Raw genomic sequence first — 6952 nt, forward strand, 5'->3', positions numbered from 1 at the left:
TTTAAAAGAAACTTCATTAAACGAAAAATGTCATAAGAGCGGAAAGTGTCGTCCCTGATACGCCTGTACGGATTGCACAGGCTAATCTGAGACGACACTTAATGCACATGCATCATGCCTAGTTTTCTCAGAACGCGACACAAATATTAACCCGTATACCTACTGCTAGCAACCACTGATAAGTAGTAGGGGTTCTGCATAATTGTATCGGTGTCCTCAATTCTTATTTCAAGGTCATACGCTACCTTTCCGAGTGTCTCATTTGATGTTATTATCCCTGTAAATAAAATATTTAGTATGGGTGTTCGTGTTTTGTTTATCGTGTTTTTACGTTTGCTAACTCTACATTGAAAAGATACAGCCTTGTTCACTTTCATCGTTTGGGCCGTACAGGATAAAGGAATAACGCCACATCAACCTTGTTAAAACGGTTCATGTTGTTTTACAATTGGAAAAAATAACATTCTTGGTCAGAATAGTCTGATTCCATAAGCTAATGTTCGTCATACAAAAAAAAAAGATTTGACAACGACAGAACGTTTAAATAAATATTTTGCTTACCAGAGATAGGATTTTTTTTGACCCTCGTTCTGGGAACCCTGGGCTTACTGCTCATGTCGACTGCATATGCTAATCAGAAACGACACTTTCCGCTTCTATGAAATTTTTCGTTGAAAGGATGTCCCTTCTTACCGAGAATCTAGTATATGTGGAAAGTGTCGTCTGTGATTAGCCTTTGCGGTCAGCACAGGATATTATGGGACGGCACTTTACGCACATGCAATAAGTACCGTCTTCCCAGAACGAATCTTATTAATCAATATTTGCGTGCATGTGCTTGTTTGACAAACAACCGCCTATTTTTTACCAGTTGAAGCTTCTATTTGGAACGGGCAAGTGTTGGCCGAAGCTGGATCATTGGAAAGCACGTTGCCAAGATCGGTATTGCAAATTATGGCAGGCGCAGGGGACATCACTCTGACATCACTCAGATTATCAGTATCATTCCAGTTAACTTTGAACGACACCGTCTGCAGGTCATCGCGGTCGACCTCATATAACGCTAAAAATAGAACCCGTACTCAGCAATAATGTCTTTGATATATGAATAACGAAATGCAAGATATATCCAAATCCGAAATTCCGAATTTTACAAAAATGGAGAAAATAAGTGATATTTTGCATGTTGGTACAAAGTCTAATTCAGTTGTGTGCATGCGACTGGTGTGTATAAGTACCCATGTTCATCACTGGCGTGTATAAGTACCCATGTACATCACTGGCGTGTATAAGTGCCCATGTACATCACTGGCGTGTATAAGTGCCCATGTACATCACTGGCGTGTATAAGTGCCCATGTACATCACTGGCGTGTATAAGTGCCCATGTACATCACTGGCGTGTATAAGTGCCCATGTACATCACTGGCGTGTATAAGTGCCCATGTACATCACTGGCGTGTATAAGTGCCCATGTACATCACTGGCGTGTATAAGTGCCCATGTACATCACTGGCGTGTATAAGTGCCCATGTACATCACTGGCGTGTATAAGTACCCATGTACATCACTGGCGTGTATAAGTACCCATGTACATCACTGGCGTGTATAAGTGCCCATGTACATCACTGGCGTGTATAAGTGCCCATGTACATCACTGGCGTGTATAAGTGCCCATGTACATCACTGGCGTGTATAAGTACCCATGTACATCACTGGCGTGTATAAGTACCCATGTACATCACTGGCGTGTATAAGTGCCCATGTACATCACTGGCGTGTATAAGTGCCCATGTACATCACTGGCGTGTATAAGTGCCCATGTACATCACTGGCGTGTATAAGTACCCATGTACATCACTGGCGTGTATAAGTACCCATGTACATCACTGGCGTGTATAAGTACCCATGTACATCACTGGCGTGTATAAGTGCCCATGTACATCACTGGCGTGTATAAGTACCCATGTACATCACTGGCGTGTATAAGTACCCATGTACATCACTGGCGTGTATAAGTACCCATGTACATCACTGGCGTGTATAAGTGCCCATGTACATCACTGGCGTGTATAAGTACCCATGTACATCACTGGCGTGTATAAGTACCCATGTACATCACTGGCGTGTATAAGTACCCATGTACATCACTGGCGTGTATAAGTGCCCATGTACATCACTGGCGTGTATAAGTACCCATGTTCATCACTGGCGTGTATAAGTACCCATGTACATCACTGGCGTGTATAAGTGCCCATGTACATCACTGGCGTGTATAAGTACCCATGTACATCACTGGCGTGTATAAGTACCCATGTACATCACTGGCGTGTATAAGTGCCCATGTACATCACTGGCGTGTATAAGTGCCCATGTACATCACTGGCGTGTATAAGTACCCATGTACATCACTGGCGTGTATAAGTGCCCATGTACATCACTGGCGTGTATAAGTACCCATGTACATCACTGGCGTGTATAAGTGCCCATGTACATCACTGGCGTGTATAAGTACCCATGTACATCACTGGCGTGTATAAGTGCCCATGTACATCACTGGCGTGTATAAGTGCCCATGTACATCACTGGCGTGTATAAGTACCCATGTACATCAACCGGATCTTAGGTTCATGATTAAGAATATTTAAGCCCGTGATTACAAATATTTAGGTTCATGATTACAAATATTAAGTTTCGTGATTAAAAATATTTAGGTTCATGATAAAAAATATTTACGTTCATGATTAAAAATATTTGGTTTAAACAGTATTTGTTACTATAATGATAATTTGAGCATGACATGTGAAATACATTCGTACAATAATGGATTAGAAAATAAGTTACTGAAAACTTATATGAATTCTTCTCCATAGATGTTCTAAGAGCGTTCAATAAGTTAGCACATGTAGCCAGTTAAGGCAATTGATAAAACGTTTTAACTTTAAGTGTGAGCAAGGTGAAATGTTTTTTAGATGTATGAAAGACAGAGCTAAGGAGAGTTAAGACAGAGTGGGAGCACGAGGGACAATAAGAAAAGACACTCGACATCAAATATGTTGGTCTGTTACCAGTTATTTTATGAGAAGCGTTTTGACAACACTATATATCGTTGAACCCTGATAATTATTGTTTTGTTTTTCTCAGGATGAGATATTCACATCCAAAGAGTAGGTTGTTTGTTGTAAGAGGGCATGGGGTATCTACAAACAGGTTGTTCCGGAGATGTTGGTGGTGATGACAATGTAGAAGGAAATGATTTGCATTTTCAATTTCTCCACATAAGCAAAGAGGACTGTCTACTAGTGATCTTCGGAATAGGTCATTATTTAGGGAACTGCATTCACGTCGTAATCTTGCGTGTAGGATTTGACCAACTCTTGAACCAATGTTGAATAATCCAGACGACTTTGTTTGGTTCCTGCTAAAAGAAGAATTAAAAGAGGACAACGTGGGAGATTGTTGTAAGTCAGGCGTAATGGCATTTCACTCACGTATAGCTGTTTGGAGAAAAGAGCATCGATATGATTCCCTTCTTGCATGAATAAGAGGTACAGAGTCGTTATTTCTAAGGTAATAGCGGTTTTGAGGTTGGACTGGAATGAGATTTGAGAGGTATTCTGGACGTTATCTGTGTTTCATTTTGTAGAAGAGAAGGAGTCTGTGTTTATGTCTCCTTTTTTAAAGGGTTTCCCATTTAAGATCGGTTAAAATGGAGTTAATATCACAAAAATTAGTGGCGTCGGTCTATATTCTTGCTGCCTCTTTTGAATAGCTTCTAATTCTGCAATTAATTCGTTGGAACAATTACCCCAGACTGCGTCTCCATCCTCGAGCAGCGGTCTGATAAAATGAACATACATTTTTTCGAGGTTGGACCTGGACAGTACGTATTTCAGAGACCTAATAATGCCGATACGTTGCCAGGCTTTGTTTATAGATGCAGATATATGTGCTGCCCATCGGGCGTCGTCTGACAAAGTAAAGCCAAGGTGTTTATGTTGTTCAACTGTCGTTACTGGTACATTGTCAAAATAGAGTGTTGGATGTGTGGGTTTGTTTCGTTTTCTGGTAAATATCATTGATTCGGTTTTAGCGGAATTAAATGAGACAAGCAAGGACATGGACCAAGCATGAATGGACTCAAGGTCATTGTTAAGATTTTGTGCTGCTAATGTGGGCGTTTCGACGATTGTGTACAGTCTTGTATCATCAGCAAAAAGTCGTATTTCTGAGTTAATATCGTCAATTATATCATTTATATAAACAAGAAAAAGCAGAGGTCAGAGGATCGAACCTTGGGGAACACCTGCTGAGATGTTTGACCATGAGGAAGCAGAGTTCGCATAGAGGACGCGTTGTTTGCGGTGAGAGAGATAGGATTTGAACCAGTTTAGAAGTTCGTGTTTGATGCCCAACGATGAAAGCTTTAAAAGTAGTCCACGGTGCCAAACTCGGTCGAATGCTTTGGAAATGTCGCAAAAGACTGCTCGTACTTCCTTGCCAGAGTCCATAGCTTTGCAGATATCATTGTAGATATAAGTAAGTTGGTTCGTAGTGGAGTCACCTTTGATAAACCCGGATTGATAAGAAGTCAGAAGCTTATTGGAAGTAGAAAAGTATTTAAATATTTAAAAATATTTAGGCTCGTAATTAAAAATATTTAGGTTTACGATTAAGAATATTTAGGTTCATGAATAAGAATATTCATGCTCGTGATTTAAATATTTATGTTCATGATTAAGAATATTTAGGTTCATGATTTAAAAATATTTAGGTTCATGATTAAGAATATTCAGGCCCGTGGTTAAAATATTAAGGTTTATGATTTAAAATATTAGGGTCCGTGATTAAAAAATATTCAGGTTAATGATTAAGAATATATAGGTTCATGATCAAAAATATTCAGGTTCATCATCAAGAATATTCAGGCTCATGATTAAGAGTATCTAGGCTCAGATTAAGAATATTTAGTTTCATGATTTATAGTATTTAGGCTCAGATTAAGAATATTTAGGCTCATTATTAAGATTACCGGTAGTAGTTATCCTGAGCCTATGATCCGACTAATGAAAACCGGCACGCTCGTGCGAACAATCAACATTTACATTTACGCAACGTAGAAAGATGAGACACTCATCTGTTCTGTCTACAACAACATTCGACAACAACAAATAATACCATGCAAAAATAAATTACCGATTCCTTAATCGTATATTATGACATTATAGTTGGTATGATATAGAGTATGGCATTGTCGTTTTATATGTTTATTCATTTGAGATGAAGCAAATGTATCTTTACCGAAGATAGAAACACGTATTTTTTCTACGTGTATGCATGAAAGCATATACATTTAATAATACTAATTTAAAGGGCGTCGTCATTGATGTTCGCTGAAAAAATGGCATAGGTCTAATCAATAAAATACCACGATGTTTTATTTTCCATTATTTCTAATAATATTGGAGTTTTTATTATCTCATTTATACTTTTCCCTAAATCAATATCCTTTATATATCAAACAAACCTGGCACATATCCAGGATTGGAGGCCACAAAATATGGTGGCTTGTTTGCGATGACGGCGACTTGAAGATTTGATGTCATGTAGTACACTCCGTCGTTACATTCCACTGTGAGTTCGAAAAACGACGTATTGCTATAATCGAAGGCCACCGAAGCTATAACCGTGTGCGCTAATCAAAAAATGAAAATCATATTACTAGTATTTAACGAAAGAAATTTTGGTCGATTTATAAAAACTGATCAGTAATGAAAAAAATACCGTACAAATACGTCATTTTTGTTCATTATATAATTTATTGAATATTAAAAAATGTTCCGACCATTGCCTTCATCGGTAGCATTATATAAAAATTATTATATTGTATTTATATTATTATATAAAAGTAAATAGGTAGTGACATCGTACTTTTTATATAAAATTGATTAATAGTATCAGAAACGGGCACATAAAAATAGAATAGAATTAATGTCGCCATATATATTTCCATATTCCGGTAAACAAACATGTGCGTGACATCTAACGCAAAAATTACATGTTATGTTATTCGCTGTTGCTCCATTTGTCAAGGTAAAGCCTTCTACTGTGGGTTTTAGTTGACACGTGACGGCGTCTCCAGAATAGTCCATCGTGCTGAAAAGAATAGTCAAGGACGATGCGTCTTCGCTGACCGTTGTGCTCTTTGGAAGGTCGACAAACTTCGGACGCTGAAAAATAAACAACCATGCAAATACTTTAAATTCGATAGTGGCACAACATAACAATGGTCAAGTCTTGTAATAAGAGAATTGACTTCGACAATCCCAAAGCTCGCTCTTCATTAAAAACAGATACGTATCGTATAAAGTTCATTGCACTTTTCTCATTCACAAGTTACTGTCTTACGTACTGGTAATGATTATGCGAAGCAAAAGCTTGTTCATGTTAACATTAACCCATGTAAGCCTAGTGGACTCTCCCATCATTCTTAATTGGATATATTTATTTCCAAAATTAGGGATATTAAGTATATGTATTTCTATATTTAGAATATTTCTTACAGAAATTCCTTTAAGCAAACAGCGCAGACCCAGATGAGACGCCGCATCATGCGCGTCTCATCTGGGGCTACGCTGTTTTCCAAGGCATTTTTAAGACGCTAGGCATAAATTGGTTAAAGGTGTAATCTTACAGCGTTGATAATGTTGACGGTCACGGTCGTTGAATTTGTGTGTCCAATATCCGGGCAACCGTCGGAAACTGTCATATCTAACACTACCGTCTGTGCCGATAATTTGGTAGTATAGGTAATTGTGCCTTAAAAAACAAATCCAGTTAAAACATGGTATAGGCTTTGTTCTTAAACACTTAATCATAATAATAATAAATTATCTTGTGCTCGTTGTTCTATTTATAGCAATATGACCTTGCGAGCTGGATTTTGCCGCAGA

At 38.2% G+C, this 6952-nt stretch overlaps 1 long non-coding RNA gene across 1 annotated transcript; it reads right to left on the reverse strand.

Annotated features, from left to right (window-relative positions):
- Window positions 1–5532: 5532 nt before the first annotated feature.
- On the reverse strand, window positions 5533–6735 carry LOC127834317 (uncharacterized). Its single transcript, XR_008027870.1, has 3 exons — window positions 6694–6735; window positions 6058–6229; window positions 5533–5694 (listed from the first exon to the last, which is right to left on the reverse strand). It is a non-coding gene; the product is annotated as an uncharacterized LOC127834317 (long non-coding RNA).
- Window positions 6736–6952: the final 217 nt, after the last annotated feature.

This window comes from Dreissena polymorpha, chromosome 6, assembly GCF_020536995.1.
Source record: "Dreissena polymorpha isolate Duluth1 chromosome 6, UMN_Dpol_1.0, whole genome shotgun sequence".
NCBI lineage: Eukaryota > Metazoa > Mollusca > Bivalvia > Myida > Dreissenidae > Dreissena > Dreissena polymorpha.